The sequence below is a fragment of the Lissotriton vulgaris genome, chromosome 3_1, assembly GCF_964263255.1.
Source record: "Lissotriton vulgaris chromosome 3_1, aLisVul1.2, whole genome shotgun sequence".
Lineage (NCBI taxonomy): Eukaryota > Metazoa > Chordata > Amphibia > Caudata > Salamandridae > Lissotriton > Lissotriton vulgaris.
Genome location: NC_141689.1, coordinates 1,168,132,948 through 1,168,160,944, shown reverse-complemented (window position 1 = coordinate 1,168,160,944; position 27,997 = coordinate 1,168,132,948).

Below are 27,997 nucleotides of genomic sequence, written 5' to 3'. Positions count from 1 at the left end.
AAAATATAAATAACATAACATAACATAACAACCGTTTACTGTGGTGACATTTCCCCCCCCTGAGTTTGATTCAGTTGAGTCTTCACTCTAAGGTATTGCCTGGCTTGACCCGGAGGAGGAACCCACAATGGATACTTCTACTGGGTGAATCTGCTTGTCCAGGACATCAAAAGCCCCAGTTAAGTAGCTCAGAAGAGTCTGCTGACTATCGGAATTAGACCTGTTTCCTCTAGGGTTTGCTAACTTCCTTTTACCCATTTTCCAGGAAGACAGCTAAAGAGTCCTACCAGTAAAAACAATGCTTTCAATAGTACACAGACAGGACAGCCCAAAGAGTATTGTTCACAGCAATGGAATATGAGAACACAAAACCAAGAGACTGGGCCCAGCTCCGCCTCTTCCGACCGATGACGGGCAAGGACTGGCCCGCCCTTGGCCTGGGCTTGGCCCAGTCGAGCCCGCGCGGGTCTCGCGATGCAAGAGGCCGCAGACAATTTTAAAGGTCCCGGTGGGGCGAGGCACTGCTAGGCGCCTCTTGCGAGACCACGCTGCCCCTGGATGATGTAGTCGGGGCATCAGTCCGCGGATTACACAGGGCGTCAGAAGCAGGCAGAAAATCCCCCCAACTGTGGCAGGCAGTCACTCCCTCTCAAGCGGCAAAGATGGGCAGCAGCTGATGGAGTTCAGGCAAGGTTACAGGGTCAGAAAGTTCCAAAATGCGTCCTGCGATGCGGGAGGCCGCAGATGATTTTAAAGGTTCCAGGGGGCCGGGGCACTGCTAGGCGCCTCTTGCGAGACCGCGCTGCCCCCTGGATGATGAAGTCGGGGCAGCAGTCAGCGAATCACACAGGGCATCAGAAGCAGGCAGAAAATCCCCCCAGCTGTGGCAGGCAGTCACTCCCTCTCAAGCGGCAAAGATGGGCAGCAGCCGATGGAGTTCAGGCAAGGTTACAGTGTCAGAAAGTTCCAAAATGCGTCCCGCGATGCTGGAGGCCGCAGACAATTTTAAAGGTCCCGGGGGGCAGGGCACTGGTAGGTGCCTCTCGCGAGACCGCGCTGCCCCCTGGATGATGTAGTCGGGGCAGAGATCCGCGGATCACACAGGGCATCAGAAGCAGGCAGAAAATCCCCCCAGCTGTGACAGGCAGTCACTCCCTCTCGTGCGGCACAGATGGGCAGCAACCGATGAGATTCAGGCAAGGTTACAGGGTCAGAAAGTTCCAAAATGCTTCAAAAACTGCTCACCCATACGCTAAACTCCTAGAGTGAGATGAGTATTTTTTTTTCCATTTGCTCCCGACCCAGTGCCCCCCAACCCCCCCCCCCGTCCTCCTGTGCCCCTAAACACCCATAAGGAACCCTCCCTTCCAGAATAGGCAAACCTATATGGCTACGCCCACCTCATAGAACAAAAAAGAATTTTTACATAAACAAAAAATTAATGAACAATCTAAGGCTCAGTGGCGGAAAGCTTTCTTATATTGCTACTCAACTCGCGTATTAATTCTGTGTAGTTATTTCCCGCATTTCTCCCCTCTGATCTATTCCATAAATTCGTCCACCTCTACGGAAGAGGTGTATTTGGTTGTTGAACATGACTCGTAGCTGGGCTGGGAATTTCAACTGGGCCTTTGCTCCTAAGCTTTTTAACTCCTCTATCCTACTTCCTAACTCCCATTGCCTAGTGGCTGTTGTGTGGGATATATCTGATCTTATCTGGAAAACAAATGGCTTTTGGCCTGTAAGTGAAAAAGGGACTGACCCTTCTTTAAGGCCTGCCGACAGTATCTGTTCTTTGACAGTTTAGGAGAGGAAATTTACCAGGATCTTCCTAGGCTTATGTTGACCGGATTTTTCTTAAACGGATCCCGGTAGACCCTTTGAATCTCCGATGTCAGATTTACATCCAGGAAACTTTTGAGAACCGTCCCTTGTAACAGCAAAATAATAAATCCCTTGAGGTCTGTCCCTTTGAGATTCTCTGGTATATTCAGGAGTCTCATATTGTTTTTTCTGGAGTGGTTTTCTAGCCTTTCCAAGTCTTCTCTTAGTGCCTTATTCTGGGTTGCCAGCTTTGCCAAATCTGTTGTGGCAGACTTAATCGCCTTCTTAATTGTTGGTATCTCTGCCTCTATTTGGTCTGTACTGGCGGCCACCTCCTCCAATTTCTGGGCCAGCACCTCACAAGAAGATTTGATTGCCACCTGGTTGGCTTCGGAGAATAAGAATCTATTTGCCATATCCGCCTGATTCGTCTCTGAGACTTTAAAACCACTTATCACTTCCCCCTTCATTGCAATCAGAATGTCCGAGAGAGTGTGCACCCCTAACCCTACACTTCCGGGGCTCTCCAACTCAACATCTCCAATTTCACTGGTCATAGTTGTGCCCCCCGTAGTTAAAGCTTCATTCATCCTCTCTCGCGGGTCTTCAGAGGGAGTATGCAGATCCTGAACCTCTAGAAAGTTAAATCTGTTAGACAGTGTTACTTCTGGGTGGGTCTCAGGCAAGGTTTGGGGGGGTTTACACAAAGCTTCTTGGTCTCCGTCCTATTGCTTTGCTGGAACGGAGTCAAAAGGGGAGAGGCTTCGCTATCGCCGTATGGTGCCGTAGTTTTAATTTTAGATGTAATCTTCGTTTTAGGGATCCCTCCCTCCTTTACCTCTTGGGTGTTTAGTTCAGCCGCGCTACTCAGGCTTGTTGTGGAATACATAACTCTCTAGCAAGTTTTTAAGGAAGGGGTTATTTTAGTTTTCAAAACAGTTCTTTTCTTTCCCCTACTTTTCCGTCTGCTTTTTGGAGCTTCCCTTGCCTTTACTTCCACTTCCACCTACCCGGCTTTTACGCTTTGTTCCTTCTGTACACCCCATATCACCCTTCTCCAGGATAGGAGGAGATTTCCTTGGGGTAACTGTTGGTAAAATGATGTCAGAATTCTGCAGCGAGTGGGCTGCCCTGGCCCTTAAAGTGTAGCAACTTACTTTTGGGGGCGAGGAGGGGGCGAGAACTAATTTTACTTTCTCTGCTGCCTTTTGCGCCTCTGGCACCATTGCCTTTATGCCCCCCACCACCACCTCCATACAACACAGCGGAGGTTACTGCGAGCCTCCCTCTTCCAGCACCCAAATACGGGGAAGGTTGCTCACCGGGGACCTCACCAAAAAAAAGGCGGATGTCAGAGGGCTCTCCTAAAAGACTCTACTGCTCCAAAATTAACACACAAACCTCAGGCCCCCCCGCTTGCCTCCGTAGCGAACTGCCCAGCCTTAACAGGTCTGCTTCAGAGCACCCACAGGCAGGCTCGTCGTGTTCCGCTCCGATCGGGAAGCAAAACCAAAAACAGGCGGCGTCCCGGCGTCTCCAAAGCCACGCAGCCTCCTCCCACCTCCAGTCTGTGCACTCGCGACTGCCGCGTCTACCGTGTTCGACGAGGAAGGCTGGCTCCTCGCCAGCGTTGCAGCCCCCGCGTGCTCTCGCATAGCCCCTCAAACCTCCAGGTAGAAAAGGAGCACTCAAGACATCAGGATATTGGGGTGAAAAGAAAAGAATCTGCCGCCGGAACCTCAGACCGTAATTCAGCAGTCACAGAGGTGAGCGTAGCCGCGGCCATTTAGCTGGCGGCCGCCATATTCCTCCCCAACAACCTTCCAATTCCTGAAGCTGCTGTCCATTTGAGACAAATTGACCAGGATAATTTAGAAAACGTGCTAGCTATTGTCGATAACAGAATTACTATCTTGTCATCTCATATTTATAACTTGAACAATATTGTATTGTCTGTTATTAATACTATGCAAAGTGGCATGCCAACAATATATCATGGGCAAAGTCAGTTTAGATCTATTATGCAGTTTAGGTGGATACTTCAAATGCTTAAAAATTGATGTGTTCCATTGCATTACCGGAATTGTAATGATTTGTTTTTAGCATTTAATTTAACACACAAACAACAATAATTGGCCATGAAAGACGTGACCTACACAATGGTACATTCAAAAAAGTTGGAACAACTCCCATTCACAATAGCTAAGACACCTTAAATGGTATGGTTGATACACTGAGTTATACCACTGCCAATCTCGACATTTCAATTCACAGCTTGCATTACACATTTTCCTGTATGTAATTATGGCCGCCTGGGTATCAGCTACATACATGAAGTCTGGTCACTTCTCATTGCCTATTGTTGTGAATGTAGAGACAAGGAAGTCTTTATTACTGTTGAAGAATTCAACTCTTCTGTCGGAAGTTAACTCATTTGTAAACATGTAAAAAACAAATCATAGCGCTTGTAGAACTTTAGTGTCTAATTTGGCATGCTTTCTAGAAGGAATCAGAGTTCCTGAAATTCTTCCCTTCATTACTGTACTCTCTAATGGGAGTTATATAATGCTTGATGATCAAGTCTGTTGTGGAATGTGGAGCCCTGTATATTGTGTCCATTTCCCAGTTAGTCACTTGTTGAAACAATGTCTTGTTTCCCAGTCCACATCAGGTAGTAGATTGCTCGCTGTGGCCTTCCATTCTGACTTTGAAGGCAGATTCGAACAACCTGAGCAGACTCAAAGCATTATTGTTTCAACAAGAAGTAGCTCTAACAGCTTCCCGCAAGAACTTCAAATTGCAGATGGCTAGGACTTCTTGTGAAATACAGTCATTGTTAAAAACTAACCTTCCCCTCCATTTTGGTGAAATCTTTAATGCTTCTAGTACGGCTGACCTTGCCCCCATTTTTAAGGATATATGCCCACATGCATCAAAGTCAATTGCATTCGCAAACGGTGCGAATCGCAATTGTCGGCCGTTTGCGAATGCAATTGACTAATTTGGAATGCATCATACATTTCGCAATTTTAGGAATCGCAACCATGTTGCAATTTCTAAAATTGCGATTGCATTTAAGAGATCGCAATTTCAGATTTCCTAAATGCAATGCATGATTATTTTTAAATTGCGAATTCGGACTTTGGAAGGGGTAAATTAGCATGAAGTTGAACTTTATGCTAATTTACTGAAAACTTTCAAACATGCACTAGTTGCCTATTTGAAAGTTTTAATTTACACACACACATGTCCTTGGTTCATGTGTGTGTGTAAATTGCACTTAAAGTTAAATTTCAGGGGTGCAGGGAGGGGTTCTTTGGACCCCCCTGCACCCTTGAAATTGCATTCACATTTTGCGAATTGCAATTTGAAATTCGCAAAATGTGAATGCCTTCCCATTCATTCCTATGGGCCTTTTGGCCCATAGGAATCAATGGGAAAGGTTTTCCTTAATTGCGATTCGCAAATTTGGAATCGCAATTAAGGAAAAATACCGAATCGCAAAAAATATTGCGATTTTTTAATGCATAGCATTTTGCGATTTCTTAATTGCGATTCCTTCATTTTCGCAATTAAGAAATTGCAAAATGTTACAATGATGCATGTGGGCCAATGACTTGGCCTTGTTTGTTCCTTTCAGATGAATTTTGGAGTAATCCTGATATTTATTCACTCCATTTTCCCTAGTGTATTCAAGGATTCCTGTGGCTGTTTTACCTCACTTGCAACACTCGTGTCCTGTTCCTGCTTCTCCGTAATGGATGATTCATTTTTAGACACTCTGGAACTGGTATTGTTTCAAAATTACCCTGAGTGGAGGAATCATATTTTTGAAATGCTTCTACAACAGGAACTGGATCTTGATTGGTCTTTGACAATTCGCACTGCCTGGTTTACCTGCGGTCCAATGCATCTGGTGTCCCATTGAATCGGCACTCTAGATATATACTCCTGGCTTCGCAGATACCCGCTGGCATGGACTCTGGCTATGAGTTCCTTAGTGACCCATTTTCAGAACTGTCCTTATGGCTTGCAACTTCTTCACAATAAAAGGTTTCACTCTTTAACATGCAAGGAAATATGTGCATTGGCACATGGATCACAAGAAACAGGCTCTATTAACACAGATGCAGGTTGCCCGGTAACCGTCTCAGAATTGGCTGAGACCGGAGAGCATGCTTGCTCCTTGGAGCTCATGACTTGGGCTGTTAACCAATCATAATGCACAGAGTTGGATTCCTTCATGGAGTCTTTGGCTTAGGAAATGGGAAGTAGCATTCTGCATTCCTTTAAATCACGATTATTGGACAGTTTTTCAAAATTGTCTTTTGCACCTGATATTAAAATTGTTATCTTTTTACATTTCTACCCTAGGGCTTTGGTTGTTCTCACTTGTTGAATACATTATTAGCATTTATTCCCCTTTTTATTTTTTAGTGCTATTGTCCTGGCCAAGGGGAGGGTGTTGTTTGTTTTCTGCATGGCCCAGTGTAGTTCTCCCTATGCAAGCCTAACTGTGCATGTTTTATGCCTCATTTTTCTTTGTGTACTTTACTATATAAACATGCTTACTTTTGTGCCACATTTTATTTTCACACGAACCTGTAAATGTTTTCACATTCTGTTCTTTTCCTGGAATTTGGTCAGAGAACCACTGGCGAGGTCAAATAACAATGTCCCTTGTTACTCTTTCTGGCCAGGCACTACCATCTAGACATAACACAGGAATGCAGCTGTTATTTATGTGCACACATGTCCTAGCATATATATGAGTACATGAGCCACAAAAACACAAATGGAATGAGAACTCTGAGACAAGGACACTGCTTCCGCTGAGATGTAGAATGTTCATTTGTGAATGATAAGGTACAGGGTATGCAGATAATCCCAGAGATCTTTCATTTAAATATTTTGTTTTATTAGCAGGGGAGTAGGGGTAGGTTACTCTGTCTCATAAAATGACCACACTTTTCATGGTTTATCGATTAATGACCGTGCTAACACATTTTTATTATGTATTTGTTTTCAAATTGTAAAACGTATACTGCATTTAAGAGCACAATACTTTAATACATATTCTAAACTTCCTTCATGTTTCTTGTTTATCTTACTGTGGAAAAGTATGAGTGAGAGAGAAAAAGGTTGTGTCCTGTCACTCGATCCCTGAGAGTTGTGTACTGGGGATGCTAATTCACTTGTTTCGCTGGTATGGTTGGGAGGGCAAGTTAGGGCCTATAGCTAGTCGGATTCGGGTTCATGGGTACTGAAGTATTATGATGACTCAGTCTCCTGCATGCTGATGTTCCATGGTCTCAAGCACGGTTCTGTTTTAGAGCAGAATCCCTGCAACATGGGTAGGTGTTGGGCTCATTCAGATAAGGAGTGTTAGGAGTCAGACAAGCTGCTGGCCATAACTTGTGCACCTACCATGTTAAAAACACAAATTTAGCAAATGTACACAAACAAACAAAATAGTGATCAACAGAATAATATGGCCCCATGGCTGGTGGCACAAGATGCAGTGTATTTTGTGTGCAATGCTCATATAACAGGCTGTGATAAGCTGGGTTTCTGTTGCAGTAACCCCCCCACTTTTTGCCAGACTACTGATGCACTTTTGACTTGATGTGCCCTTGGTTCCGAAGGGCCTGTGTTCTTTCCCCCAAAACTGTAACCAAATCCAATTGGCATCCCTGGCCACAGCTCAGCCCCTGGTAAATGGTACCACAGGTACCCAGGGCACTGTGAACAGGGAAGACCTCTAAGGGCTGCAGCACGTATTGTGCCACCCTTCGAGGCCCTGTAACTTTACACACACACAGCTAATGCAGGCTGCATGTTTTGGTGCAAAACAAAGTGAAGAGTCGACATGGCACCCATCCCTGAGTGCCATGCTTTCAACCCACTGACCTGGCATAGATCAGTCACCCCTCTGGCTGGGAGCCCTTTACCAGTTGTAAGGATACAGGTGCATGAGCCATGTACCCCTACAGTGTCTAAGTCCAATCTTAGACATTGTAAGTGCAGTGTTGCCATTAAGAGCATATGTGCTGGGACTTTGAAATTAAGAACTCCATAGCACCATAATGGCTACACTGACAACTGAGAAGTTTGATATCAAACTTCTCAGCACATTTAACCCACACTGATGCCAGTATGGGATTGAATAAAAAATGCACTAAGAGGCAATCTTAGAGATGCCCCCCAAAAAACAACCAGCCTCTGGTGGGTTCCCTGACTGGTACACACCAGCTTGCCACCACAAGACATGGTTTCTGGACCCCTAGGATGGGATCCTTTGCTCTCTGAGCCCAGAAACAAAGCCTTTCCTGGGCGGAGGTGTTCACACTTCCCCCAGGCCAGAACGAGCAATCTGTGGCAGGGAAGATTCAAAGGCCTGGCAGCCTTCGTAATGCGAGCCCCAGCCTCTCCTGCTGTCACGAGCAGGCCCCCTTCCTGTCTCCCCTCCTTTTTGGCAGGAAGTCAGGCAGGAAAAATTAGCCACCCCAGAAGGTGTGCCCACCTCTGCTAACACCACCACTCAGGTGGGGGAGGCAAGATGAAGCCCACTTTTCAGTGCCTGCTATCTTGCAGATTGTAGGCACTCCCCAATCAGGATTACAGATTGTGCACACGCCCCCATGTGGGGTGAGCACACCAAGGGTTTAGTCACCCTAAGGTCAGTAGCCCATTGGCTCCTGGCCTCAGGACCCCCAAAATGCCCCCTAAATACAGTATTTAGGGGGCAGCCCTGCACCAAGAACTCAGATTCCTGCAACCTAAGAAGAAAAAGGATGAAAGAAGATGCCCACCAGAAGAAACTGCAGAGAACAACTGACTTGGCCCCAGCCCTACCGGTCCTTCTGCAGTTTCCTGAGATCCTGTGCCAAAAATAATCTTGTCCTGCAGCCAGCACCTTCAGAGCCCCTGGGAGGACTGACTGCCTTCAACAAAGACCGGATCTCCTGTGTACATCAGCTCTGTTCTGAAAAAATAACAAAGAAAGACTCCAAGCCTGCTGAGGAAAAAGAAAACCAATGCATGGAACCACCACTGCACTCGTCGCCTACGGCATGAGTTTGAGTAGCCCTCCTGTATCAGCAAGGTCCCCCAGCACTCCAGAGTCCGGGTCCACTGTGGGTTGACCCCTCCAGAACGCCTCGACTTCGCCTGCAGCCTCTGTACAGAGACTTCCCCAACCGCGGGTGGCCCGGTAAGGTGAAATCCAACCTCAAAAGACACTCCTGCATCCAGCTGCCTTGCGCCCTGGAGAAAAGAACACGAGGTGCACCTACATCCCCAAGCCCTCTAACTTACCTGCCCAGCTGTTGATTCCTCATGGAAGTCTTTCTGGACTGAGCCTGCAGCTATAAAAACAAAACTGAAAATCCCCATTGCAAACAAAATGGCACCAGACGCCAAAACAGCACCCTGCACCCAGTCACACCTGTGCCACTGCGGTGCACTTTGTGCGCTAAACCACATCCCCCTTTGCCTGAGCCTAACACCAGGAGCTTGGCTCCCACATTCTAGTGACCTGCTCACCAGCAGCCACCAACCAGAGACCCCCTATCCCCCATTGGATAAAAATGGGTCTCAATATTCTGCACCCGGCCGCCCTAGTGCTGCTGAGGGTGTAACAAGAGTGCACCCTTGACCCTGAGGGAACACCTGAGTCTAACCTCAAAACACCAACTCCCACAACAAAGTACTTACCTTTAAAACGATAACACTATTTTCCTCTATAGGATAACATTGACTGTTTTCCTGTGAAAAGTTTCTAAGTGTGAAGTTGGAAAACCTAAAGAAATTATTCAAAATTGTATTAACTAACAAACACGCTTTACAGGAAATGTCCCAGTGCATACTGCACTGTGTAAGAAAAGTAATCCCAAAAGTAACTTACCTGTAATTTTACTAAAAGTCCTATTCAAAGTATATGTACTGTATTTACAAAGCATTGCATTTCTCAATAACAATACTGTAAGTCAAGACAAAGTGCATATACAATTACAATCCAAACGGTATTACAACTGTATATTTACTGCAAAGTATGTATCACTTATCTGTGCCAGGCTTGCTTGGTTCTAGGAAATAAAATAACTAAAAAAATATATTTTTTATACAAACACAAATGGTCTGTAGTTCAGTCTTTGAGTATGTGAATTCATTTGTTGTCTGAGTGTGTACAACAAATGCCTAATACTGTCCTCTGATAAAGCCATACTGCTCGACCACACTACCACAAACAGAGAGTGAGGTGCTATCTATTTTACCTCTGCCTACCTTTTGAGTTCCACTGGACTCTGTGCACACTATACCCCACTTTGGTATAGTATGTAAAGAGCCAGCTTCCTACTAAGCATGGGCGGAAAATCCGTTTCGCTCGCGGATTTTGCGGATTTTCGGTAAATTCGCAATCCGCGATATTCGCGAATCTCCCGCAAAATCCGCAAATCCGCGAGCAGCGGATTTTGCTCGCACTGCTCGCACTGTTCGCGTGAGTTCGCGGCTTCCCAGTACAACTTCGCGCCCCGCGAATAAGTGCAAAATTGCAGAAATACGATCTTAGCAAAACTGAAACTACTTACCAGGTTCAAAAGTTCAGGCTCATCATTAGTAGCCATTTCCTGTAGTGCTTCCTGAGGGGCCCCTCCAGAGTTCAGTTGCCAGTTGCAACTATTATGTGACCCTGCTCTGAACCTCAGAATAGTTACACATATGCCACAAAGGTCCTGAATTACAGCTAAGGGAGACAAGCAGGAGCCAGGCTGGCAGTTCAAATCCATTAATCAGCCCCTAATTCATTATTGTCAGTTGGGGCAGGGCAGGTGTTGTAACTAATTTTGCAACAATGAAAGCACTTAGCAAGTGCAAAAGATCACTAATCAGGAAGCACTAAGGAAGCAGGTGCCAGCTAAAAAAATATTCTGTGACACATTAATCAGCCCCAAATTAATTCAGGTCACTTGAGGCAGGGAAGGTGTGCTTGCGTTGCCACAATAATGTACACTGACTGGACAACCAGAGGGTGCTGTGATGAAACAGAGGGTGGCATGGGTGGGCCAGAGGGTGGCATGAGTAGTCAGAGAGTGGCAGTGGTGACAGAGAGTGGCAGTGATGAAGAAGAGTGTCCCAAACAGGCTGGACACGTAGAAACAACAAGTTCGCGAAACTTGCGACCCGACAGGTAAGTTCGCAATTTGCGACATTGTACAAAACCCTCGCGAACTGGCAGAAACCCGCGCAAACACAAAAAAAAAATCCACAAATTCGCGAGAATTCGCGGATTTTGCGGATTGCGAGTTCGCAAATCCGCAAAATTCGCGAACGCGAGATTTGCAAAATTCGCCCATGCTTACTTCCTACACAGGCCCATTTTCGTGCTTTTATGAGTTTTTAGGCAGAACAATAACTCCCTTTTTTTAACTGTATATTTCAGTAAATCTCACAGTTTTTTATATATTCTATTTTCACCCCCTACTGCACAGTTCCAAAGGCAGTGCAGAGCGGGCCTACAGCAAGACCATGCTCCCAACCCAGCGTGGCCAGCCTACCTTGCATTGCACGACCTTTGACTGTGTGCTGAGGGGGCTGAATATAGGCCCACATGCATCAATATGGGCTTTTGCGAATTCTAATTTGTGAAAATTAGGGAATCGCAAATTAGAAATCGCAAAAGCCTATGCATGATTTTTCTCGCATTTTTTTGCAATTTGGTCAGAATCGCTATTTTTACTGAATCGCATAAAAAATGTGATTTTTCAATTGCGATTTCGCAATCCCCATTCATTCCTATGGGCTAAAATGCCCATAGGAATGAATGGGAATTGCGAATTCGCAATTTGAAATCGCAATTCATCAAAGCATTTCAAGGGTGGAGGGGGGGGGTCCAAGTGACCCCCCCTGCACCCATGAAATGTACTTTTAAGTATAATTTACATACACACATGTCCTAAGGACATGTGTGTATGTAAATTAACAGTTTAAAAAATGCATTTTTGTGCATTTTTAAACAATTTCGCAAATTACCACGAGGTTCAACTTCGTGGTAGTTTGCACTTGCAATTTCAAATTTCGCAATTTGAAATCAGATGATGCATAGCATTTCAGAAATCACAAAATTGCGATTTCTGAAATGCTATCGCAATTTTAGAAATCGCAAAAAAGATGCAATTTCTAAAATAGCATGATGCATCTCAAAAAGCATTTTTGGAATCGCAAACGGCCGATTTTAAGGAATCGCACCGTTTGCGACTCCAAAAATGCTTGATGCATGTGGGCCATAGTCCCAGTCCCTCTGTCAAACCTGCAGTGGCCATTCAACTGCCATTAAACAACCGTCTCATGTACCCATTCTGCTCTGTGTGCAAACTTCAGTCAGACTCTGTACCAAACCACCTTCACCTGTGTGCAGCGAGGGTTGGTTGCAGAGCTTGCCTGTCTTTAAATCAGGCCTAATTTGCTTACTGGATACATAACAAAGGTGATGCAAAGAATGCTTGCAATAAGTATAACCACTGACAATTGCTCGGGGCATTCCAACCCATTCCTTTCTGGGTTGCTTGTGTTCCAGGTCAGGGACGACCTTCCATGGCAATTCCGGCTGGATTGTTCTCATTGGAGCAGGGTTAAGACTGATTTGCATATGCCTGTGCCCAAACTGCTTTGGTGCGGTGTGCCAAAAGGATAATGGACTGGGACACAGCCCTGAAGAATTACCAGTAGCTGAGATAAATTCAACCATTCGCAGATCACTTTTTTGTATACTTAGGTGTGACGTCCTAAGTAAACACGTATGGCCAGACGTGGGTCCCATGCACATTGTGCCATTGGAATCAAGCTATACCTGACTGATGAGCCTTAAGAAGTGCAAAATTAGTCTTGGCTTGCTTGTGATTCAGTTTAGCGAATGATCTGGCCTTGTAGGTCTGACTGAACTAATCCCACTGGAGTGGGGTCAAGGCTGATTGTCATATTGCTGGGTCCAAACTGAGGTGGCATGGTGTGCAAACTAACGAATAATTGGGCTGATGCTCAGTTATAGCAGCATAGAGAAGACAAACAAATGCTGCCGCTTGTATTTTCTGCAAGTGTGATTTTTGAGAGGATGGATGACCTTGCAGCTTGTAATCTTTGCACATAGTCATGCATCATTCAGTATTGTGATCAGAAATAATGTATCATCTCACACTACTTAAAATAATATCTGATTATAGTATGGAGATCTCACACACACACACACTGTTTGCCTTACCATTGAGAATGCTAGTTTTCAAGGCCTTACGTCTTGCGCGCACACATATTCTGAATAGTTATTGTTCTCGTGTTGTCAAAAAGTCAGGGCTGGCTTGTGTGTGATGTTTGTATTATCGAGAAATCCCTGCATAAACAATAGTCTCTTATAAAAAAAAGGCTCACAATAGGCTTCAAGGCTCATAGTGGTTGGAGTAGCGTTCTTATCAAGAGAAAAAAAGCTAGAACCACTTTTTAAAGTTGTAGAAAACCCTGAACTCTGCATCGACCTGCTTGAGAAGAATTGAATTCCTCCGTTATATGGAATAAAGTTTGTTTGTGTTCGTAGATTTTTTGCTGCGCTTTTTTTCTTCTTTAATTCTGCATTTAGCCATTGTGAGGTATTGTAACCTCAAGTTCAGCACATAGCTGCTTGTACATTTAATTTCTGTTCTGCTAAGTGGTACTTTAAAGTTCAGTGGCGTGAGCAAACTCTTTTTTTTGCATAATAGGTGAGCTGCTTCAGTGATGCGGAGAGAGTGCTGGAGAAGTACTGGAGATGGGTGCTAGGTGTATTGTCCTAAGGCAGACTAGCACTGGAAAAGAGGGGTTTTCGAAAAACCTGTTCCGTTTTCACAGTGTGAAACACGCTACTTTGTGGGATGCCACTTCATTTTTACTTTTGGCTGACATAAATTATTGCTGATTGGTCCATATGGATAAATGTGTGCAATTTGCTGTTTGGATTCGTTGACTTTACCCTTATCATTCACACATTCAAAGGTTGTGTTTGTATGTCCGTTAAGTCACACTGATGCTGACAATTTGAATGTGTCACTCTTAACTCATGTTTTGATAGGACAAGTCTGATGTTTCTTCTGCTCTCCAGGGTCATCTTCAATGTATTACTTGGAAACAGGAGGATGCATTGTTTGAGTACATAGCACACCCATGTGAATGTGAGGCATGCATATGATGGAAAACCTTCCTGTTTGCATGTGTAGTTACACAAACGTATTTACTGACTGATCATTATATTAAACAAGTGGTTCAGATTTGGGGGCTGGGGATACTCCATCTGGTATTACTTATACCATCGGTATGAGAAATGTAGGGTCCCAAGTTGTTCTCCTACAGCCCAATATGGAATAGGAGTCAGCATGCAAAGCTCAGTGTTGTCCCAATGAGTCCAATAGTGAATGTGTAATTCCAGTCTTTTAACTTGGATGAAGCCTCTGTGTATGTTCTGGAGCATATCTCCACAGTATAAAATGCAGAATTATCCCACAAGGTAGTAGTGGGGTGATGATCCCTCATCACTTGTGATCCCAAACTGGCTCGCAACTCTGCTTAAAAGCCAAATGGTGAGTACCAAACTTGTAATGAGAGCCTAAGTGTATTTGACCTTCAGCTTTATAAACACCAGTGCCATGACATGAAGCAGTTATAGTACAGCAATGGAGCAAATCTGACACTTTACTAGGCACGCGTTTACAACGCGCGCCATTACCCACATTTTATTTTTACTCCATGAAATCTCTTGCAACGCAGGGCTTTACACCGCAATCCAGTACAACACATTGTCCATTACAACAAAATCTACTACTCTAACTCCACTGGGGTGTTGTAATAGGGAATGCGTTGTAATGATTTGCTGTGTAAAGCCCTACGTTGTAAAAAATTTTGCGGAGTAAAAAAAAACAGACGTTGTAAAGAATGTTTACCCAACAGAGCATCACAGCATGAATGGTGGTGTTTTGCTAAAGATAACTGACAGTAAGCTACAATATTTAAATTTCACCCACATTAAGGCCAGCAATACTTTAATATAATATCCAGGATAATCCATGCAGACCCTAGCATAAACACCACATTTCTTTCTGTCTAAGCGTAAAATCCAAAGGGGGTCAACCTAATCCTTAGCACTTTGGTACAGTATTTGTACATCCCCAACATTTGTTACTTTAAAAGGTGTTGCAATTTGTGGATGTGCAGTTACTATACAAATCCAAAATTCAGACCTCGGAATACAAACTAGCAGGAAAAAAGTGCATGTCTTTCCCATTCTGAAGTGCTCATTTCCCATACGATATATGTCAGGTTTTACTTGCTGTAAATTCAATTATTTGGAGCTTTGTCCATCTTAATTGGTAATAACTAATCTAAGAAGATAAAAAACCCATTCCAGTAGACTGGTCAGATCATATTCTTATTCCATTACCCCTTTTCTGGTGCCAGTCTCACACACTTCAAGAATCTGGGAATACTCAGTTTCATTTGGACAGTTCTCAAGGTGGGTAAGGATCCCCCCCCCCCCACTCTGAAATAGAGAATGCTCTGCATCTCTTCAGTCAGTTAGGGCGTCTTCCCACCAATCCAGTAGGCCCAGGTAATTGTTCCTTTTTTCCCCCCACTTTCCCCACTTGGATAGAATAAATAAGAGGCAATCAAACATATCCATTCAGTCGATCAGCAGAACGTCCAGGAGTCACATCCACCCCTAATTCATTCATGTATTCATTCTTCTTCTCCCTTACTCTTCTTCTCTCCATTTGTTCTTACCTGTTCTATTGCTCCCTGCCACTTTCACTATCTGTGTACTCCCTCTGTCTCTTTATCTATATAACTATATCTCTGTCCTTTTCTCTTTTTTTATCTGTCTGTCCCTGTCTTTCTTTATTTTTCTATATCACTGTCTTCAAATTATTTGTCCCTCTTGACCTTCTTGCTTTTTCCCCTATTTTTCTCCCTCTCTCCAGGTTTTTCTCTCCCCCTGACTCTCTCAATGCCTTTCTATGGCTTTCTATGTCTGTCCATGCCTTTCACTCTCTTTCCACGTGTCTTTGGTCTATTCCAACGTATTTCTCTGTCTCTGTTTTCTATCCTTATCTTTCTTTGCTCGAAGACCTCCTTGTCAATTCCTCTCTTCTCTCGCATCTCATTCCATTTTTCTCTGATTTTCTTTGCCTTTCCCGGTTTTCCTGTTTCTTTCTATCGCTATTTTTTCTCTCTCGATATCTCTCTACCCTGGATCATTCTTAATAGGGTGAGCAAATACCAAAAGTTTGGGGCTCAGATCTTTTATGTCCGGTGATCAGTGACTTATGCTTGCTGAAAGTCTTCAGCTCTGAAATTGATTGAATGATCTGGACCTTACACCTGTAAAGTTTTGCATAATCATTGCTTAATTTTTTGGGTTTTAGACAAATTAAGGTTGTATCTTTAAAATAATGTGAACAACATGACTGTTTTGAAGTGTTTAGATATCCTGTTCATGTTAATGTTCAGCCATTATCTCTCCCCCTACTCAGCCAGTGTGAATGTGCTGTGTGCTGCATCGAATGTTGGAGTGATGATGCTATTGGAATGGTGGGTGCCTGAGAAGTGAACTGTGACATTTGGAGAATAGGCTGAGCAGCAGGCAGACTGCTCCTGGTGGGACTGCTTCACAGGAACATATCTACATGAACCTATCTTCAGTGAAGCTTCTTGAATTTCATCCTACCTGCGTTGACCTCGTTACTACAAAGTGTAGCTGATTTATTTGTGTGTCACATTGTTTGTCAATAGTTTGTCCGGACCTGCGGGGCAGTAGACATTTTAGAAAAAAACACATTTACATTTACGGATGTTTTTAGTTTTCAAGCATCGTCAACCAACAGCGAGCTGACGTCTTCCCTTCCATAGTGTGAAGGAACTTTTTGGGAAATCGTCTATATTTAGTTTGTTTCACTAACAAAAATGTAAAATAAAATCATTTCAAATATTGACCTTAGTTTTGCATGGTCATACTTGACTTTCTGATATACATTCCTGGATTTATTCGTAAACTGCAAAGAAATGACGAATGTTTTGTTTCAAATTATAGGTTTGCCATTTGTCAGATAGATATTATTTGTACAATTGTCAAAAGATAATTCAATTGTTTAAAAATATATCTTGCCTGACCCCTCGTTAGATGATATGTCCGGGTTATTATACAAACATTGGGGCATATTACCAAGGAGTGCGTTGGAAAACGCACAACGCACATTCCCGTATTGCCGGCTATCGCCGGATTTCCTTGCCGTTTTAGCACACAATTATCAATGTGCATCAGGTAGGAGAATAGAAATCCGGCGATAGTCGGCGATATGGCACATTAGCGCATGAAAACAAACGTTGTTTTCACGCGCTAATGTGGGCCTTGATAATATGGGGGGTGGATTCAGCTTTATGATCCACACCCCCATGTTGTCAATGCCTAACGCCTGGTCAGAGCAGGCGTTGGGAGACCTTCGATAAATGAGTTTATCGCAGGTCTTTTCCTCCCATCGTCTTCCTTGGTAATAGGGTGTTCCCACCTCCAACCACATTTTTTATGTGGTTGGACGTGGGAACGCCCACTTTGCATGTCATTAGCGATGTTTATCGCTGACATGCAAAGTGGGCTTGGGCCAGGCTTTAAAATGCCCTTGTAAATAGGGGTCTAGCAGTATCGTCGCTTTCTCGGCACAATTCGCCGATAAAGCGGCAATACTTGCCCTTGGAAATCTGCCCCATTGTTATGTGCACTCTGCCTTGGCCACTGCTGTTTGATATAGTGTTTCCAACTGCAACCAACATGTTTGTGGGAGGACAGGTGCGCAGGTGACGTGCTAATTTCCGTCCCAAAGCCTAATGCTTAGATTTGTGACTTTGACCTCTGCCTGGGTTCAAACACAATGGCTGCAGATTTCATAAATGTAATGGCTGCTTAACAAGGTATTCTGCCTTCGAGGATCTGTAAACGTTATACTCTTGACCCTGTTTCCTGACAAAGGTGAACATTTACTGGACTCGTGTTTTGAGCAAGTTTGGGCTGTAATAATAATAACTTGCCTTTTCATCTTGTTTCAGTTCCCAATGTTGCCATTTTTTGTAAGTTGTGTATGTATTAGCTACTACTATGACCCGAAGGACAGGTGAGAGGTGAAAACTAAAACACTATCACCCTCAATCTATTGTTTTTTCCAATATCAAGAAAGTAGCAGGGCCGGCTCTAGGCTTATGGTGGTCCTGGGCAGGGAGCGTAGGTAGGGGGCCCGGAAGAGGGGGTCCGGCCGGGGCGGAGCGCGCTGGCCAGTAAAGAGGGGAGGGGGTCAGGGAGTTTAGAAGTGGAACAGAGCCGGAGGCCGCCAAATCCCTGCCAGGGGCCACCACGCAAATATGTATCCATCCTCAGAGGATTAATATATTAAGGATATATTGGCGTGGTGGCCCCTGGGGTTTGATGGCCCTGTGCAGGTGCACAGCTTGCACATGCCTAGAGCCGGCCCTGCACTGTTCATTTAAAGTTTTAGTAAAAGTAAACAGATAGTATGCGGAAAGTCAAACTGTCTCTTGTTAGGTCAGATAATGTAGACTTTGAGGCAAAAGGTATAAACTCCAGGGCCTCTCAGTCTGTTGGAACTGAATAGAACTAAACTTTTGCCAAGGATGCGGGTTCTTTTATCATTCTTTGAAGTGCATAGAGCACAGCCTGTGTGTCAGGCAGTACTGGTATACAGAGCATTTTCAAATCCTGAAGCAAGAGCATTCTAAACAGTGTCATCCTGAGGATTTTGGGGGCCCTCTGCAAGAAGTATTTTCAGGCCCCTCTTAGGAAAATCTTTGAAAGAGACACAGGTTAGAAACATAGCAAGGTCATGTCCCAGGGGCCCTGGTCAATTTCCCATTTTGGCAAGTCTTAAATAATCCCTAATTGTAAATGCTCCCGTGGAGCTGCTGCTAGTCTGGTAAAGTACCTTTGAAAAGACCTGTGTAGATTATTTGTTTATAGAATAGCCGTCCTTTTGCGTGGGTCACATCTCAACATGTACACAGTAGGATAAAGATGTGCATAGGTGTATATGTCCTGCACTGATGGTAAGCCTGCTAATATTGTTTAGAGGGCTGATTGACTGGAGAGTGACTTCGTGGCCACTGTCGGTAACAATGAATATTGTTAAATAATATACTACCTATATTGTCATTAGGTCAAATATCCATGCCTCTGGGATACAGTGGAAAACCTTATCCTATTGATACAGGTAAATGAATTAGGAAGTTATATTGAAACACTGCAAAGGTACTTTGCATCGGAGCAATTGTGGCATTTTTACACCGGGCAAACTCTTCCGTTGAATACGCTTCCTTTATTCATGTCTATATATTCACCCTTGTTGCAACTAAAAGAACACAAATATATTGTCTATTCCACATATACATAGTATAACCTGTGCCAACTACATGAGTCACATGGAATTATGTGCCCCTTATATAACTGATATAATTGCAATGGCCCCTATCCTAATGTGACACTCAATATGGCGAAAGGAGTCCCTTGCTTTGACAAGAGAGATTATCAAAGATGTCCTGAAACTATATGGGGTAGGTAATATTGCTTGGCTAACTTATGTCGAAATAACACTGAAGGCGGCTGGGCTACATTACCTCTTTTTGAAACCTTCTAACTGCAGTTCTATATCCAAAGTTGATTTAAAAGCTCGAATGCTTTTGAGTCTGCAGATAAAATTCGGAGATTAAAAATATTAATCTCCCAACAGTTAAATCTTACTTGTCGTGCCCTATGTTTGAATTAACGAATTCAAACAGAACACATCTTACCTTCGTTACTAATCTGCAACAAAGGTACATCTTGGTTAGGTTTCGATTAAATTATATTCCGTTAATGTTGGGCACTCCTCAAAATGTTTGTTGTTTCTGAATTCCCATTTTGTACCTGTGATAATCAATCTATGTAGGATGATATAATTTTTTTGTTTTTCTTTAAATGTTATTATAATGAAAGGAAACGTTTCATTATCCCTATTATGCGAAAAATGAATTTTAAACAGTGTCGTGTAGCTCTTTACTATCTCCAGCTACTGCCTAATCCTTTTATCTGTTTCTCTTTACCGTCTTTTTTATTATTGGCACTAAAAAAGAGATTGATAACCACCTGAAATTATATTCTTTCAAATGAAATGATTTTATTTTATACTCGTATTTGTATCTTAAAGTAATGACCTTTTTCATATGTGCTGTAATGTTGTGAATTGTCTTTTAAATGTAGTATACTTTTTATGCCTGCATTGTGTAGGCGAAATAAAGTTATTCTGACTGACTGACATGGTATAACTAGAGAGAGAGAGATGGAGACAGACAGAGTAAGTGAGAACCCTCGAACTCCCCCTAGGTGGTTCGGGCTCGCTACGCTACACTCGCTTGATACACTGCCTTACTGTGTCCCAAAATGATGCATCTCCAAAAAGTGTGTCCCCAACATGAAAAGTTTGGAAAGCTGTGCCCTAGAGCATGAGTACTTGTAAAACGTTTTCCCAAGAGCAAATAAGTGTGGTCTGTGGTGTGACCGAGAGCACACTGATGCCAGCAGGGTGTTGGCTTGTGGAGGGGGGGGGGGGGGGGGGATGGGGGCGTACGGTGGTTGTAGGGTAAAGGAAGCATGTACATATAGTACTTTGCGCCGCCTGCCTTCAACTTACTTCCGTCTTCGGAGTGCGCGCTGGGACCCGTCCGGTCGCGCTGCACTCCCACAAGCTGACACCGCCTCCCGGCCCGCCCACTGCAGCCGAGCAAGGTGCTGCCTGGGTCGTGACCTGGTGAGCCGCCATCTTGGGTGAGGGAGTAGGCGAGCGGTGCAGCGCTCGGCCCCTCCCGCCCTCGGCCTCATAAATACCCTGGCCTGGCAATTATCCCATTGATTGGGCGTCTGTGGGCGATTCAGATGTCCACTGGAGTCTGGGAGCACCGCACGTTTTATCTGGCTGAGATCACACAGCCCTGCTGCTTCATCGCGCGCTTACTCGCGCTGCATCTGTGCGCCTGCATTTTTACTGTTTTTACGCTGTGCAACACTAACCCCTCTTTTGTTGTGCAGGTCCCCTGGAGCCATTTTACTTTACTTTGCGCCGCCTGCCTTCAACTTACTTCCGTCTTCGGAGTGCGCGCTGGGACCCGTCCGGTCGCGCTGCACTCCCACAAGCTGACACCGCCTCCCGGCCCGCCCACTGCAGCCGAGCAAGGTGCTGCCTGGGTCGTGACCTGGTGAGCCGCCATCTTGGGTGAGGGAGTAGGCGAGCGGTGCAGCGCTCGGCCCCTCCCGCCCTCGGCCTCATAAATACCCTGGCCTGGCAATTATCCCATTGATTGGGCGTCTGTGGGCGATTCAGATGTCCACTGGAGTCTGGGAGCACCGCACGTTTTATCTGGCTGAGATCACACAGCCCTGCTGCTTCATCGCGCGCTTACTCGCGCTGCATCTGTGCGCCTGCATTTTAACTGTTTTTACGCTGTGCAACACTAACCCCTCTTTTGTTGTGCAGGTCCCCTGGAGCCGTTTTACTTTACTTTGCGCCGCCTGCCTTCAACTTACTTCCGTCTTCGGAATGCGCTCTGGGACCCGTCCGGTCGCGCTGCACTCCCACAAGCTGACACCGCCACCCGGCCCGCCCACTGCAGCCGAGCAAGGTGCTGCCTGGGTCGTGACCTGGTGAGCCGCCATCTTGGGTGAGGGAGTAGGTGAGCGGTGCAGCGCTCAGCCCCTCCCGCCCTCGGCCTCATAAAATGGTCCCTCCTCTCAGGGAGCGCAGCGGACGGGCGCAGCGGGCGCGCCGTCATCGCGCCGAAGTAGCGCCTAAGTCCCGCCCGTCTGTGCCCGTCCGTGCCCAGACGGGCGCAGGGGCCAGGGACGCTGTCGCTCCCATAACTTACAGCGCCGCGGCACTCAAAGCACTGCAGTTCCCCTCCTGCTCCCTTCACCCCATTACCTGGGCTCGCATTTCCTCTTTGGAAATCATGGGAAGCTCCCCCCCTCTATTAGGGGTAGGTACTCCCGCTACCCATGAGTCACGCTTTCGCGTTCTTTATCTCAATACTCGCTCTTTTATTAGGCATCAGATCGACATCTTCCTCCTACTGACTACCGAGAGCCCGGACATACTCCTACTCTCGGAGACATGGCTATCGGAAGACTCGCTCCCAGATATCCTGGTGGCGTTACCTCCCGACTATTACATGCTGAATGCCAATCGATCAGGTGGTCGCCAGGGAGGGGGCATTGCAGCAGTAATTCGGAAAAGCCTGCAAATCATCTCTACCTCCTCGCTCATTCTCCCAGCAGTTGATAACCTTGTGATCAACCTGGGCACAAAAGAGGGCGCTGTCACGCTCGTGGTGCTATACCGCCCCCCTTACCCTATGCCTCTTTTTCCCTCTTCTTTTGTTGAACAAATAGCCAATCTTACCACTTCTTCCCCCCGTGTGGCCATCTTTGGGGACTTCAACTATTGGTTCCAACATAAGGATGCTGGTCCTCAGGCCATTGAGCTTTTCGAGGCCCTATTGTCCCTTAACCTAAAACAACACATAGACGTCCCCACACACACTGGAGGCCATATTCTCGATCACATCTGGACCCATGGGGTCAAGCTTTCCCACCCGGTGATCACTCCCTGCATTTGGTCCGACCATTTTTTGGTCGAGGCCACCCTTACCATCACTGGCCATATCAGGGCCCCTCCCTCAGAGGGCGGCATGGCACGAAAATGGAGGGCTGTAGACACTCAGGTTTTTCTTGACCTCCTCTCGAAATCACGCCCTTCCCTTACGTCTGACCTTAGTACTGACAAGCTAGCCTACGACATCTCTCATTGGCTTGTCTCGGCCAGCGATATCTTAGCCCCCCTCACCAAATTCCCTCGGTCCCGGCACAATCACTCCCATAAGTGGTACAACTCCGATCTTAAACAGCAACACCTTGAACTTCTCCAATTAGAGCGCAGGTGGAGAAGGGATTATTGCACCACAAGCAGGGAGACTTACTTGGTCGCGCGCAACAAATATAAGAAAGCCATCATCGCGGCCAAATCTGCATATATTGCTGAAAGAATTCGCTCTGCACCCATCCAATCTAAAGAAATCTTTAAAGTCATTGGGGAACTTACCACTGACACCAGGACTCTTCCCACCCAGGCCCCCACCCAGGAATCCTGCAATGCCCTTAGCTCCTTTTTTGTGGATAAAATTGTTATGATTAAGGACTCCATCACCGCCTCCTTTCCTGACGCTGTTACTACTCTGGTTCCTCATAACCCCTCCTCACTTTTGCACTTCCCTACTCTTGACTCAGCTACCCTAGCAAAACTAGTCACCCGGGTCAAGTCTGGTTCCCCGGATGACTGTTGCCCCCCGTCTATACTACGAGACATCTGCCTCTCCCTTCCTGAATGCATTCTTCCTCTGCTGAACTCGTCTCTTTCCTCGGGCACGGTGCCTGGCTCTTTTAAGGAGGCCGTTTTAGTCCCTCTCTTGAAGAAGCCGGGGGCCGACCCATCGGTCCCAGCTAATTATCGACCCATCTCCCTCCTTCCCTACCTTTCCAAAATCCTGGAAGCCCATGTTACTGCTAGCCTCTCACAGTTTGTCGAAAATTCGAACTTCCTGGAGTCCAACCAGGCCGGATTCCGACCCGGCCACTCTACGGAGGCAGTCATCTTGGCCGTGCTCGACACTCTGAGAGGCAATGCCGACAAGGGCATCCCCCAGGCCCTGGTCTTGTTAGATCTGTCGGCCGCGTTCGACACGGTGGATCATGACATTCTTATCCGCCGTGTCGAACAAGCCGGCCTCCAGGGCCCGGCGTTGGCCTGGATCCACTCCTTTCTGTCTGGCAGGTCCCAGACGGTCAGTCTGGGTACCTTCCGTGGACCCAAAGTATCTTCCACTTGTGGTGTCCCCCAGGGTTCTTCTATGTCCCCCCTCCTTTTCAATCTCTATCTTCGCCCCCCTTCTTTTTTCTCTGAGGCAGTGGGACGTCACCGTCTTTAACTACGCTGATGACCTACAACTCATCTTTCCTCTCTCCACCCCTTCTGCTGTCTCCAATTTTCACTCTGTCATGTCTCATATTCTCCTCTGGATGAGCCAAAATCAGGTTAAGCTGAACCCTGGAAAGACGGAGCTCCTTCTTCCTGGCAGGAGCTCCACCTACTGGGGTCCACACTTCTGGCCCATTGGACTTGGCCCTCCCCCTGCCCCTGTGGCATCTGTGAAGAGCTTGGGTGTCACTATTGACTCCGAACTCTCTCTTAAGGCCCAGGTGGGGGCAGTGGTCTCCTCCTGCATGTACCAGCTCCGCAGGATCAGGAAGGTTGCTTATCTTCTGTCCCCCGAAGTCCTGCTCCAAGTCACTCTGGCCTTAGTCCTTTCCCGCTTGGACTTCTCGAATTCTCTATATCATGGCCTGCCAAAAACCTTGCTCTACAGGCTGCAGGTCGTCCAGAACCAAGCGGCGCGACTTGTATTCAGGATCCCCAAATGGCAGTCACCCAAGCCTCTTCTTGCTAAATTGCACTAGCTCCCAATCAATCTCAGGGCAGCCTTTAAGATCGGCTGCCTAGTATTCAAGTCCCTCACAGGCCCCTCCCCAAGCTTTCTGAAATCTCTCATCACTCTGTACTGCCCCCCTCGCACTCTCAGATCCTCTCATCTTCACCTCCTGGTCATCCCATCCTTCAAACTTGCGAGGGTTGGAGGTCGAAGTTTCTCATATCTTGCCCCTACATTTTGGAACTCTCTCCCTCTTCCCCTCAAATCTGTTAAATCACTCATCCTCTTCCGTAAGTCTCTTAAAACCTGGCTTTTCCCCCAATCTGGATAAACTCTAATCTGCCATTTTCAGAATCCCAATCAGCGCCAGGAAACCTACGGTGATAGTGCGCTCTAAAAGAACCTCCTAACATAACATAACATAACATAACATAGTGGCTTACATATAGTGGCTGGATTGAACTGCGCAAAGGGGAACCAAAAATCTTGGGATCAATCCTGGTTTCTCTCTTAATCAAATTGTGTGATCTTCAGCAATTGCTTAATTTCACCTTCCCTCCTTTTTCTTTATTATCTCATATTAAAGGACATTGAAATATATGATTGTAGGATATGCGATGTACAACGTAAAAAACAATTGATTTAGGCCCAGATCTCTGTACTGGGGTGAATGTATGGCATTGTTCTGCATTCTGTCCATCATCTGTTGTTTTTGCATTTGTCACCCGACGTGGGTCACGTGCTCTCCATGCCACTGGAATCAAGCTATCCTGGCTGAAGAGGGGTGAAACCCCGAAACGGTTCTAGGATGCTTGTTTCTTGTCCAAGGATAACTCGGCTTGACAGTTCGGGCTGTACTGTTCCCATGAGGCACAGGGTCAAGACTGATTTGCATTTGGCTGGGTTCAAACCGGAATGGCAGGGTGAGGGAGCAAACAAAATGATGGATTTAGGCCCAGATCTCTGTACTGGGGTGAATGTATGACATTGTTCTGCATTCTGTCCAGCAACTGTTGTTTTTGCATTTGTCACCCGAGTGGGACAGGTATGCCCAGACGTGGCTCCCGTGCTCTCAATGCCACTGGAATCAAGCTATCCTCGCTGGAGAGGGGTGAAACCCCGAAACAGGGCCTAGGATGCTTTTTTCCAGTTCAAGGATAACCTGGCTTGACATTTCAGACTGGACGGTTCCCATGAGGCACAGGGTCAAGACTGATTTGCATTTGACTGGGTTCAAACTGGAATGGCATGGTGAGCAAAAAAAACGATGGATTTAGGCCCAGATCTCTGTACTGGGGTGAATGCATGACATTGTTCTGCATTCTGTCCACCAACTGTTGTTTTGGGATTTGTCACCCCGAGTGGGACAGGTATGCCCAGACATGGGTCTCGTGCTCTCCATGCCACAGGAATCAAGCTATCCTGGCTAAAGAGGGGTGAAACTCCGAAAACGGTTCTAGGATGCTTGTTTCCAGTCCAGAGAGAACCTGGCTTGGCAGTTCGGGCTGGACTTTCCCATGAGGCACAAGGTCAAGACTGATTTGAATATGGCTGGGTTCAAACTGTAATGGCATGGGTACAAATAAATGATGGATTTAGGCCCAGACCTCTGTACTGGGGTGAATGTATGACATAGTTCTGCATTCTGTCCACCAACTGTTGTTTTTGCATATGCGCTGTACGAGACCTTCTCCTGAGTTTGATTTAATAAATTATATATTGTACATGTGTAATAACAACCAAGGCCACACAAAGGGTGCATGTAACAACAGACATTGCCTCTTAGTTCACTATTAGTATTGTTGTGGGGGGGGGGGGGATGAAAGTCTCTAAATTCACGTTTTAAAACCATCACTTTAAAAAATAATATTTTTCTATTCACTGATATAATCTGAGTTACTAAAATGAAACTGTTCTGCATGTTAATGAAAATACACCACACTTTGAAACTCACAAGGTGCAACTGTGTGCTTTACAATGCAGCTATCTTCACACGGTCAACCGATGAGGAGCTGAAATCCACTGTAAGCAAGCAAGCTGAAAACCATTGTAAACAGAGGATTTCCAGCTCGTTTCTCGGGGGTAGTAAGCTACTGATGTCCATTAAGAGGCGTGACAACACCCCAGGCCATCTGCGACAGCCTCAATGACCCTTTTTGTGGGGTGGGAGTGTTGGGGGGTCATGGTGAGGGGCAGAATACTTCATGGGTAGCTCACAGTGCGCCGGCTAACCCTCTCCCTCACACAGTGAAATACATTTGTAAGATGGTGGGTATAAATACACTTTTAGAATTTTGCCAAAACTTTATTATATTTAACATGTTTGCTGTAAGGGATTATTGAAAATGAAAATGTTCCTAAAGGTAAGCTGGTTAAGGACACCCTAGTTATTTCTTTCTTTAACTGCATTTAATCTTTGAATAAATGATTACCAGTTTAAGATCATTTTATTGTTAGTGCTGAGTCCAATAAACAACAACCCAGTGCTGCTGTTAACCATGGGTCCACATGTAAAGGCGAGAAGGGCTGAATTTGCCCCCAAAGCTGTACTTTGAGTATCACTGCCCTAAAGGATTGTAAATGATATAACTGGGTAGGGGTCATTTATGGTGAAAAAAATTAATACCTCAACAATGGCTTAAAGTATTCCATTGCAAAGATTCAAGAGTTGTTGTTGCTCGAGAGTTGTTGTTGCTCGCTATATTCGAAATGCAATCTCTCTAGGGATCTCAGAAGCAGAGCATGATCTACATTCTTCTTCTTATTATTATTACAATTAATATTCCATAATTTCACAGTTTTTTCATTTAACCTCTTCTGTCCTCTTTTCTTCAAACAGAGCCACATAAGTTCTTATAACTTTATTTTATAACTGTATCGACTCCTGCCAAATAATTTTTATTTTGTTATGTTATAGTGGATCCCCTTTATTGAAGCACGTTATGTAGAGGTGTGGGTCCCTTTTCAAGATGATAAGCGACGAGTTAGAGTTTCAGCTAGCTAACAGAAAGCATATCATGTGAATTGCCTTGAAAGCAACAATTAGCAACATAATGCTCCTCTGATTTTGAGTGAGAGCTACCGACCAAACGTTTATGGAAAGAGGTGGGGTGGCATTGAGAAAGACACTCAAAAGAAAAATGACTCATATAGTAAGCTTAGTTAGTCACATGCAAGAGATTATGAGTCAACTTGCTAGAACAAAATTGGAAATGGAACAGATTTGTGAAAATTTTGAAGAGACAATATCTAGCTTTTGAGATTTTCCTGAAAATTAAAAAGGATAGGAATGCAGGCATAGTTTGATTTTGAGGGGACATAATGGTATTTTCAGTACATCTGTGTCAAAGCGTAATGTACAATTACTGTAATTAATCAAATCACACCAACATATTTGAAATTCTGCCCAGGCCTATTAGAGGATCCAGCCAGAGCAGCTAGGAATGTCCTAATGACCCAGAAACAGTGCGTAACAACTTTTGTTAAAAACTGTTGCTGTGTCATAGCAGTGAGTTACTGGATTTGAATCCAGTTATTTACACCAATTGCTCTCTTCCACAGACATGCATGTCATTTACATAATCACATG